This window comes from Salmo salar, chromosome 13, assembly GCF_965601325.2.
Source record: "Salmo salar chromosome 13, fSalSal1, whole genome shotgun sequence".
NCBI lineage: Eukaryota > Metazoa > Chordata > Actinopteri > Salmoniformes > Salmonidae > Salmo > Salmo salar.
In genome coordinates this window covers 66846612-66858643 of record NC_138303.1, presented here as the reverse complement: position 1 = coordinate 66858643, position 12032 = coordinate 66846612, and positions in this window count along the sequence as shown.

The following is a 12032-nucleotide window of genomic DNA, read 5'->3' as shown; positions in this document are numbered from 1 at the left end:
CTGGAGATTGCTGTTCTGCATGTCATTGGTACATTATGATAATTGCTCATATATCTCTCTGAGGGAAGAACTGTTACAAACAAAAGGGATCTTTCAAAAATGTACCTAAAGCATACGTCAAAGAACAAAACATATACCTTTATTTTTAAAATCTGTAAATTATTGGTTGATGGTACAGTGAGGGAAAAAAGTCTTTGATTCCCTGCTGATTTTGTACGTTTGCCCACTGACAAAGAAATTATCAGTCTATAATTTTAATGGTAGGTTTATTTGAACAGTGAGAGACAGAATAACAACAACAAAATCCAGAAAAACACATGTCAAAAATGTTATAAATTGATTTGCATTTTAATGAGGGAAATAAGTATTTGACAACTCTGCAAAACATGACTTAGTACTTGGTGGCAAAACCCTTGTTGGCAATCACAGAGGTCAGACGTTTCTTGTAGTTGCTACCAGGTTTCTTGTAGTTGCCACCACATCTCAGGAGGGATTTTGTGGAGAGTTTGGAATCTGATTGATTGATTGCTTCTGTGGACAGGTGTCTTTTATACAGGTAACAAGCTGAGATTAGGAGCACTCCCTTTAAGAGTGTGCTCCTAATCTCAGCTTGTTACCTGTATAAAAGACACCTGGGAGCCAGAAATCTTTCTGATTGAGAGGGGGGCAAATACTTATTTCCCTCATTAAAATGCAAATCAATTTCTAACATTTTTGACATGTGTTTTTCTGGATGTTTTTGTTGTTATTCTGTCTCTCACTGTTCAAATAAACCTACCATTAAAATTATAGACTGATCATTTCTTTGTCAGTGGGCAAACGTACAAAATCAGCAGGGGATCAAATACTTTTTTCCCTCACTGTAAGTGCCTTAACTTGTCACTGTGTTGTTTGAGTTGAAATTAATTATATGGTTTAAAATATTTTATGTAAAACATTTGCAGTTGAAGCTCAAAAATGTTTCCTAAAGGTGTGTCTAACTTTGACAAATTAAAATCCTTATTAGTCTTTATACTAGGCCTAATGCTTCTTCTGTTGGGTGTCATATTTGCAAAGCTGGATTTGTGGGAATATTAACATCATAATGCGCAATCTAGACATCTAAAACCCCAAGAACATAGTGTCCTCCATCATTATTAAATGGAAGAAGTTTAGAACCACCAAGACTCTTCCTAGAGCTGGCCGTACTGGCAAACTAAGCAATCAGGGGAAAAGGGCCTTGGTCAGGGAGGTGACCAAGAACCCGATAGTCACTCTGAAAGAGCTCTGGAGGTCCTCTATGGATATGTGAGTACCTTCCAGAAGGACAACCATCACTCCCCCAATCAGGCCTTTAAGGTAGAGTGGCCAGACAGAAGCCACTCCTCAGTAAAAGGAAAGTGACAGCCCGCTTGGAGTTTGCCATAAGGCACCTAAAGACATTCAGGGACAAGTCTCTCAATATTCTTAAGTGGCCCAGCCAGAGCCCAGACTTGAACCCGATCGAACATCTCTGGAGAGACCTGAAACTAGCTGTGCAGAGATACTCCCCATCCAACCTGACAGAACTTGAGAGGATCTGAAGAGAAGAATGGGAGAAACTCCCCAAATACCGGTGTGCCAAGTTTGTAGTGTCATAGCCAAGAAGACTCGATGCTGTAATCGCTGCCAAAGGTGCTTCAACAAAAAAGTACTGAGTAAAGGATTTGAATACTTACAGTATGTAAATGTGATATTTCTGTTTTTTATTTTTAATAAATTAGCAAACATTTCTAAAAACCTGTGTTTGCTTTGTCATTATGGGGTATTCTGTGTAGACTGAGGAGGGGAAACAACGATTTAATACATTTTAGAATAAGGTTGTAACGTAACAAAATGTGGAAAAAGTTAAAGGGTCTGAATACTTTCCAAAGCCACCGTATTCATAATGCACAAATATCCATTGTGGAGTTTTTTTTTAAAATTGTACATTTTATTTCACCTTTATTTAACCAGGTAGGCTAGTTGAGAACAAGTTCTCATTTGCAACTGCGACTTGGCCAAGATAAAGCATAGCAATTCGACACATACAACAACAGAGTTACACATGGAATAAACAAAACATACAGTCAATAATACAGTAGAACAAAAGAAAACAAAAAGTGCAAATGAGGTAAGTTAAGGCAATAAATAGGCCATGGTGGCGAAGTAATTAGAATATAGCAATTAAACATAGGAATGGTAGTGTGGAGAAGAACAATGTGCAAGTAGAGATACTGGGGTGCAAAGGAGCAAGATAAATAAATACAGTATGGGGATGAGGTAGGTAGATAGATGGGCTGTTTACAGATGGGCTATGTACAGGTGCAGTGATCTGTGAGCTGCTCTGACAGCTGGTGCTTAAAGCTAGTGAGAGAGATATTAGTCTCCAGCTTCAGAGATTTTTTCAGTTTGTTCCAGTCATTGGCAGCAGAGAACTGGAAGGAAAGACGACCAAAGGAGGAATTGGCTTTGGGGGTGACCAGTGAGATATACCTGCTGGAGCGCGTGCTACGAGTGGGTGCTGCTATGGTGACCAGTGAGCTGAGATAAGGCAAAGCTTTACCTAGCAGAGACTTGTAGATAACCTGTAGCCAGTGGGTTTGGCGACGAGTATGAAGCCAGGGCCAACCAACAAGAGCATACAGGTCGCAATGGTGGGTAGTGTATGGGGCTTTGGTGACTAAACGGATGGCACTGTGATAGACTGCATCCAGTTTGTTGAGAAGAGTGTTGGAGGCTATTTTATAGATGACTTAACCGAAGTCGAGGATAAGTAGGATGGTCAGTTTTATGAGGGTATGTTTGGCAGCATGAGTGAAGGATGCTTTGATTGCGATATAGGAAGCCAATTCTAGATTTAATTTAGGATTGGAGATGCTTAATGTGAGTCTGGAAGGAGAGTTTACAGTCTAACCAGACAGGTATTTGTAGTTGTCCACGTATTCTAAGTCAGAGCCGTCCAGAGTAGTGATGCTGGACGGTTGAGCAGGTGCAGGCAGTGATCGATTGAATAGCATGCATTTAGTTTTACTTGCGTTTTAGAGCAGTTGGAGGCCACGGAAGAAGAGTTGTATGGCATTGAAGCTCGTCTGGTTAGTTAAGACAAGACTCTCCTTTATCTAACCACATTGTCCGATTTCAAAAAGGCTTTACAACGAAAGCAAAACATTAGATTATGTCAGGAGAGTACCCAGCCAGAAATAATCACACACCCATTTTTCAAGCTAGCATATAATGTCACAAAAACCAAAACCACAGCTAAATGCAGCACTAACCTTTGATGATCTTCATCAGATGACACTCCTAGGACATTATGTTATACAATTCATGCATGTTTTGTTCAATCAAGTTCATATTTATATCAAAAACCAACTTTTTACATTAGCATGTTTTGTTCAGAACTAGCATACCCACCGAAAACTTCCGGTGAATTTACTAAATTACTCACGATAAACGTTGACAAAAAACATAACAATTATTTTAAGAATTATAGATGCAGAACTCCTTTATGCAATCGCGGTGTCCGATTTTAAAATAGCTTTTCGGGTGAAAGCACATTTTGCAATATTCTGAGTAGATAGCCCGGCCATCATGGCTAGCTATTTTGACACCCACCAAGTTTAGCACTCACCAAACTCAGATTTACTATAAGAAAAATTGGATTACCTTTGCTGTTCTTCGTCAGAATGCACTCCTAGGACTTCTACTTCAACACCCAATGTTGGTTTGGTTCCAAATAATCCATAGTTATATCCAAATAGCTGCGTTTTGTTCTTTCGTTCAAGACACTATCCGAAGGGTGACGCGCCGGCGTGTATCGTGACAAAAAAATTAAAAATATTCCATTACCGTACTTCGAAGCATGTCAAACGCTGTTTAAAATCAATTTTTATGCGATTTTTCTTGTAAAATAGCGATAATATTCCAACCGGGAGACATTGTATCCGTTCAAACACTGATAATAGAAAATGGAGTCGTCACATGCACGTGCGCACCAGTGTCATTGTTCTCAGAACGACCACTTTCCAAAACCCCTACTGTTTTTCGCCCAGGGACTGCAGAGTTATCATTCCACGTTCTGGTGCCTTCTGAGAGCCTATGGGAGCCTTAGAAAATGTCACGTTACAGCAGAGATCCTATATTTTCGATAAAGAGGCTACAGAAGGCCAAGAAATGGTCAGACAGGGCACTTCCCATATAGAATCTTCTCAGGTTTTGGCCTGCCATATGAGTTCTGTTATACTCACAGACACCATTCAAACTGTTTTAGAAACCTTAGGGTGTTTTCTATCCAAATCAAATAATTATATGCATATTCTAGTTTCTGGGCAGGAGTAATAACCAGATTAAATCAGGTACGTTTTTTATCCCGCCCGTGAAAATACTGCCCCCTATCCTAAACAGGTTAAAACCTCTTGGGGATAGAGGGTAACCTAATCCCACTGACGGGATTGCTAGCATGGCGGGAAATTCAAAACATCAAAAATCTAATAATTTCAATTCCTCAAACAATCAACTATTTTACACCATTTAAAAGATAAACATCTCCTTAATCGAACCACATTGTCTGATTTTCAAAGAGGCTTTACGGCGAAAGCATAAAGTTAGATTATGTTAGGAGAGTACATAGCCAAAAAAGTACACACATCCATTTTCAATTCAAGGACAGGCGTCACCAAAAGCAGAAAACCAGCTAAAATTATGCAATAACCTTTGACAATCTTCATCAGATGACACTCCTAGGACATTATGTTAGACAATACATGCATTTTTGTTCTATCAAGTTCATATTTATATCCAAAAACAGCATTTTACATCGGCGCGTGTCGTTGAGAAAATGTGTCTCCCCCAAAACTGCCAGTGAATTTACAAAAAATACTCATTATAAAACGTGGTTAAAGTATTAAACTGTTATTCAAAGAATTGACAGATTTCAAAATAACTTTACTGGGAAAGCATACTTTGCAATAATCTGAGTACTCTGGTCAGAAAAATACACTACGCAATACAGGTAGCTGCCATGTTGGAATCATCTAAAATCATAAATAACATTAGCAATATTCCCTTACCTTTAATAATCTTCATCAGAAGGCACTTCCAGGAATCTCAGATCCACAACAAATGTTGTTTTTTTTTCTCGATGAAGTTCATAATTTATGTCCAAATAACTCCATGCTGTTCCGTGTTGTTAGCGCGTTCGGTAGGCTACTCAATATGTAGGGCGCGGGAGGACAAAGTCACGACGAAAAGTAAAAAAAAAAAATCTATTTACGTTCGTTCAAACATGTCAAACGTTGTTTAGCATCAATCTTTTGGGCCATTTTTAACGTGAAACATCAGTAATATTTCAGCCGGACCTCTCCTGTGTCTTGAAAGACGTTTTGAAAAAGGTCTCACCTCACATGAACGCGCATGTGCGCGCAATAATGAAGTGACGACATCCCAGGGACATCAACTTCCCTTCCTTCTCATCCGGTCTCTGTTCATCATAGACGCTTCAAACAACTTTATAAAGATCGTTGACATCTAGTGGAAGCCATAGGAAGTGCAAAATGAATCCTTTGTCACTGTGTGTTTTATTGGCAATGACTTGAAAATAGTACAGCCACAAAATGTTCATTTCCTGCTTGTATTTTTTCGCAGGTTTTTTCCTGACATATGAGTTCTGTTATACTTAGAGACACCATTCAAACAGTTTTAGAAACTTCAGAGCGTTTTCTATCCAAATCTACTAATAATATGCATATTCTATTTTCTGGGCCAGAGTAGTAACCTGTTTAAATTGGGTACGTTTTTCATCCGGCCGCCCAATTTGTAAGTCGCTCTGGATAAGAGCGTCTGCTAAATGACTTAAATGTAAACGTAAATGTAAAATACTGCCCCCTAGCCCCAACAGGTTTCAACAAATATATAACTTTTTTTACAAATCGATACTTGGAGTCAAATAGCAATGTAATATCGGCCAAAAATAATATTGCGATATGTAATTGTATTGATTTCCCCCCATCACTAAAAGGTATGCCACACACATAGAGGTGAGACAGTTTTGAGTGATGGATATCACCATGACACACTTGCCACAATTAACCCGGTTTAGAAAACCATCTTCTGAACTGAGGAATACCGAAACACAGAGAGACGTGTGTTGAGCAGTATGCCCCCGACTTTGTACTTTGCGGGGTGGGCAGTGGGAGGGAGGCGGGGTTAGACAGACAGCTCATCTATGCTATGCATTTTTGAGGTTTTGTAATTCGCGCCACGCTCTACCATTGGATATTGGTGAGGCGTTCCGCTAGCGGAACATCTAGATGTAAGAGGTTAACACAGTGTCCAAAGAGGGGCCAGAAGTATACAGAATGGTGTCGTCTGCGTAGAGGTGGATCAGAGAATCACCAGCAGCAAGAGCAACATCATTGATGTATACAGAGAAGAGAGTCGGCCCAAGAATTGAACCCTGTAGAGACTGACACCCATAGAGACTGTCAGAGGTCCGGACAACAGGCCCTCCGATTTGACACACTGAACTCTATCAGAGATGTAGTTGGTAAACCATAATTTGAGAAACCAAGGCTGTCGAGTCTGCCAATAAGAATGTGGTGATTGACAGGGTCGAAAGCCTTGGCCAGGTCGATGAATATGGCTGCACAGTAATGTCTCTTATCGATGGTGGTTATGATGTCGTTTAGGACCTTGAGCGTGGCTGAGGTGCACCCATAACCAGCTCTGAAACCAGATTGCATAGCGTTGTCGTGTCTTTGGTCATCATTAACCTGTTGGGGGTAGGGGGCAGTATTTGCACGGCCGGATAAAAAACGTACCCGATTTAATCTGGTTATTACTACTGCCCAGAAACTAGAATATGCATATAATTATTGGCTTTGGATAGAAAACACCCTAAAGTTTCTAAAACAGTTTGAATGGTGTCTGTGAGTATAACAGAACTCATATGGCAGGCAAAAACCTGAGATGATTCCTTACAGGAAGTGACCTGTCTGACAAGTTCTTATTCTTCTTGGCTCTCTTTAATGAAAACTGAGGATCTTTGCTGTAACGTGACACTTCCTACGGCTCCCATAGGCTCTCAGAAGGCGGGAAAAAGCTGAATGATGTAATTCCAGCCACTGGCTGAAAAACATTAGCGCTTTTGGTAAGTGCTCTATCAGAGGACAATGGGACGGAGGCGCGTGCACGAGTCGACCCCATGTTTTTATTTTCTCTCTCTTTGAACCTAAACACGCTTTCCCGGTCGGAATATTATCGCTTTTTTACGAGAAAAATGGCATAAAAATTGATTTTAAACAGCGGTTGACATGGTTCGAAGTACGGTAATGGAATATTTAGAAATGTTTTGTCACGAAATGCGTCATGCGCGTCACCCTTCTTTACCATTCGGATAGTGTCTTGAACGCACGAACAAAACAGAGGATATTTGAACATAACTATGGATTATTCTGAACCAAACCAACATTTGTTATTGAAGTAGAAGTCCTGGGAGTGCATTCTGACGAAGAACAGCAAAGGTAATAACATTTTTCTTATAGTAAATCTGACTTTGGTGAGGGCTAAACTTGGTGGGTGTCTAAATAGCTAGCCCTGTGATGCCGGGCTATCTACTTAGAATATTGCAAAATGTGCTTTCACCGAAAAGCTATTTTAAAATCGGACATAGCGAGTGCATAAAGGAGTTCTGTATCTATAATTCTTAAAATAATTGTTATGTTTTTTGTGAACGTTTATCGTGAGTAATTTAGTAAATTCACCGGAAGTTTGCGGGGGGTATGCTAGTTCTGAACGTCACATGCTAATGTAAAAAGCTGGTTTTTGATATAAATATGAACTTGATTGAACAAAACATGCATGAATTGCATAACATAATGTCCTAGGAGTGTCATCTGATGAAGATCATCAAAGGTTAGTGCTGCATTTAGCTGTGGTTTGGGTTTATGTGACATTATATGGTAGCTTGAAAAATGGGTGTCTGATTATTTCTGGCTGGGTACTCTGCTGACATAATCTAATGTTTTCTTTCGTTGTAAAGCCTTTTTGAAATCGGACAGTGTGGTTAGATTAACGAGAGTCTTGTCTTTAAAATGGTGTAAAGTAGTCATATGTTTGAGAAATTGAAGTAATAGCATTTCTAAGGTATTTGAATAACGCGCCATGGGATTCAACTGGCTGTTGAGTAGGTGGGACGATTTCGTCCCGCCGACCCTAGAGAGGTTAACTTGAAGACATGTTTATCAAATAACTCTCTGTAATTATTATTACGCGATTAACTGATTAGTCGTGTAACTGTAATTAACTAGGAGGTCGGGGCACCTGGGAAAATATTCAGATTACAAAGTTATAATTTTCCTAATATAACTTTCCAGATATCATAATATCTGACCGATTATCTTCTGATTAATGATGTATTATTACCTCGCGTCAGTCTCATTCCAAACGTCGTAAATTGTTGTTATCTGCACAAACCCAGTCTTCACTAAGTCATCCATACATCAATTGTCTTAAAATCATTTATTTACTAAACTAAGTAATTCACAGAAAGCATACAAAACAGTAGGTATCATTACAAAGAAATGGTGGCGGAATGTGCCCTAGTGGGCTAAACCGGCATGGCGGCTTGTTAAACAAAAGAGTAGTGGGGGTCAGCTGAGAAAAGACCCTACAGAATTGATAAATATTAACAATTGATATGTTATTCCTTTGCACATGAACGCTCACTCATTCGGATACAATTGCAATCAATATATATATTTACGCTCAGTGTGTCGTCGTGATCTTTGTGGGAAAGGTTCGTCCTGTTGGAGAGTTCTCTCTCTCGCTCTCTCTCTCTCTCTCTCTCTCTCTCTCTCCTCTCTCTCTCTCTCTCTCTCTCTCTCTCTCTCTCTCTCTCTCTCTTGGTTAGAATAGATCTTTCAAAGCGACATTCATTAATGTCGTTATAGAATGGAGGTTTCGACACCGAATTTCTAGCTGCAGACTAGTAATTAATATCAAAAAGTTGAACCACGTGGTATGGTTAAAGTTCAGTAGAGGAATGCATGGTCAAACCTTGGCTCTCTCTTCTGAGGTAAGCTGGTCTAAAGAAAGAAACTCTGTGTGGGGACTTTATACTGAACATAGAAAAGCTGTCACATGACGCCTTGTCCTGTCTGTGTCCCTGGGGGCGTGCCGATGACTGAGTTAAGCTTTGAACAGAAATACAATTCTCTCACATTAACATCAGTACATAGCATCTCAACATATTCCAAATAACTTTATCCTTATTAAAACATTTTATACAACCAAAAGATGTAAGTCTCATCGCTGAGGCTAGTATATAAACCCTAGTATGGTAATATGGCAATATTGTCTCTATGAGTTTCATAAAATTGTACCAAGCGGACCAGTTCGTACCTGGATTCTTCACCGATCTTTTATACCTTCTCCAGAACATAAATGTCGTTCGGTTCCCCTGTTCTGTGAGGTGGAAGAATCCTTTGTTCTCTATACGAAACCCACTCTGTCTCAAAACTGTGGCTTGTTAGGCAGGACATTCCCTTTGGAATTTACGACCGCCTTCACACAGCCTTGTGACAGAAGTATAGAGGTCGGGGGATGGTGCATAGAAAACCCAGAGGGCAACGTCATGACAGCGGAGAAGGTACGGTGGGATTCGAAATGGTCGGTAATCTGTTTGTTAACCTCTTGGGGCTATGTGGGACGCTAGCGTGCCACCCGTGGTGCACCCTATCAACAGCAGGTGCATTTCAAGAGCGGCAAATTTGAAACCAAATAAATGTCAAAATTCAAATTTTTCAAACATACAACTATCTTACACCCTTTGAAAGATAAACATCTCCTTAATCTAACCACGTTGTCCGATTTCAAAAAGGTTTTACGGCGAAAGCATAAAGTTAGATTATGTTAGGAGAGTACATTGACAATAGCTGTGTGTAATGTTTTGTCAATTCAAAGACAGGCGTCACCAAAACCATAAAACCAGCTAAAATGATGCACTAACCTTTGACAATCTCCATCAGATGACACTCCTAGGACATTATGTTAGACAATGCATGCATTTTTAGTTCTATCAAGTTCATATTTATATCCAAAAACAGCGTTTTACTATGGCGTTGATGTTCAGGAAATCGTTTCCCTTCAATAACCGGCAGTCAAGTCAGCACCACAAATTAAAAAATTAAAAATAGAAAACATTGGTAAAATATTATATTGTCATTTAAAGAATTATAGATTTACATCTCTTGAACGCAATCGACTTGCCAGATTTAAAAATAACCTTACTGGGAAATCACACTTTGCAATAATCTGAGCACTGCGCCCAGAAAAATACACTTTGCGATACAGACAAACGGCCATGTTGGAGAGATCTAAAATCGAAAATACTATGTAAATAATCCATTACCTTTGATTCTCTTCATCAGATGTCACTTCCAGGAATCCCAGGTCCATAACGAATGTAGTTTTGTTCAAAAAAGCTCATCATTTATGTCCAAAAAGCTCCGTGTTGTTAGCACATGATCTAAGCCCGCCGGACTTCACTTCATGAACGAGGGGAAAAAATATATTTACGTTCGTTCAAACATGTCAAACGTTGTATAGCATAAATCATTAGTGCCTTTTTTAACCAGAACATGAATAATATTCAAGGTGGACGAATGCATTCTCTTTTAAAACGTATTGGAACGAGGGTACCCAACGTGACCTCGCGCACCAGAGTCTAATCGGCCATCACCGTTCCAAGGCTCTTGTTCGGTCAGATCTCATAGTAGAAGACTCAAAACACTTTGTAAAGGCTGGTGACATCTAGTGGAAGCAATAGGAAGTGCCAAAACGTTAATCAGCCCCTGTGTGTTTCAATGGCATAGGCTTAAAGGTAATTCAACACATCAGGTATCCACTTCCTGTCAGAAAATGTCTCAGGGTTTTGCCTGCCAAATGAGTTCTGTTATACTCACAGACACCATTCAAACAGTTTTAGAAACTTTAGGGTGTTTTCTATCCATATATAATAAGTATATGCATATTCTAGTTACTGGGTAGGATTAGTAACCAGATTAAATCGGGTACGTTTTTTTATCCAGCCGTGAAAATACTGCCCCCTAGCCCCAACAGGTTAGCTTGGATAGATATAGGTCTGTAGCAGTTTGGGTCTAGAGTGTCACCCCCTTTGAAGAGGGGGATTACTGCGGCAGCTTTCCAATCTTTGGGAATCTCAGATGATACGAAAGAGAGGTTGAACAGGCTAGTAATAGGGGTTGCAACAATTTCGGCAGATAATTTTAGAAAGAGAGGGTCCAGATTGTCTAGCCCGGCTGATTTGTATGGGTCCAGATTTTGCTGCTCTTTCAGAACATCAGCTATCTGGATTTGGGTGAAGGTGAAATGGTGGGTGCTTTGGCGGGTTTCTGTGGAGGGTGCCGGGCAGTTGACCGGGATAGGGTTAGCCAGGTGGAAAGCATGGCCAGCCGTAGAGAAATGCTTATTGAAATTCTCAATTATAGGGGATTTATTGGTGGTAACAGTGTTTCCTAGCCTCAGAACAGTGGGCAGCTGGGAGGAGGTGCTCTTATTCTCCATGGACTTTACAGTGTCCCAGAACTTTTTTGAGTTAGTACTACAGGATGCAAATTTCTGTTTGAAAAGCTAGCCTTAGCTTTTCTAACTGCCTGTGTATATTTGTTCCTAACTTCCCTGAAAAGTTGCATATCACGGGGGCTATTCCATGCTAATGCAGAACGCCACAGGATGTTTTTGTGCTGGTCAAGGACAGACAGGTCTGGAGTGAACCAAGGACTATATCTATTCCTAGTTCTACATTTTTTGAGTGGGGCATGCTTATTTAAGATGGTGAAGAATAGCCAGGCATCATTTACTGACGGGATGAGGTCAATGTTTGACTGCCCTCTGGTGATGACTGGACTGAAGGTTGCCTGACAACATACATTTGGGAAACTTGACAGCTTTATGATAGAATTTACCTACAGGCTAAACCTAAGTCATAGTTTTTTAGAAACTTTGCTGTTAAA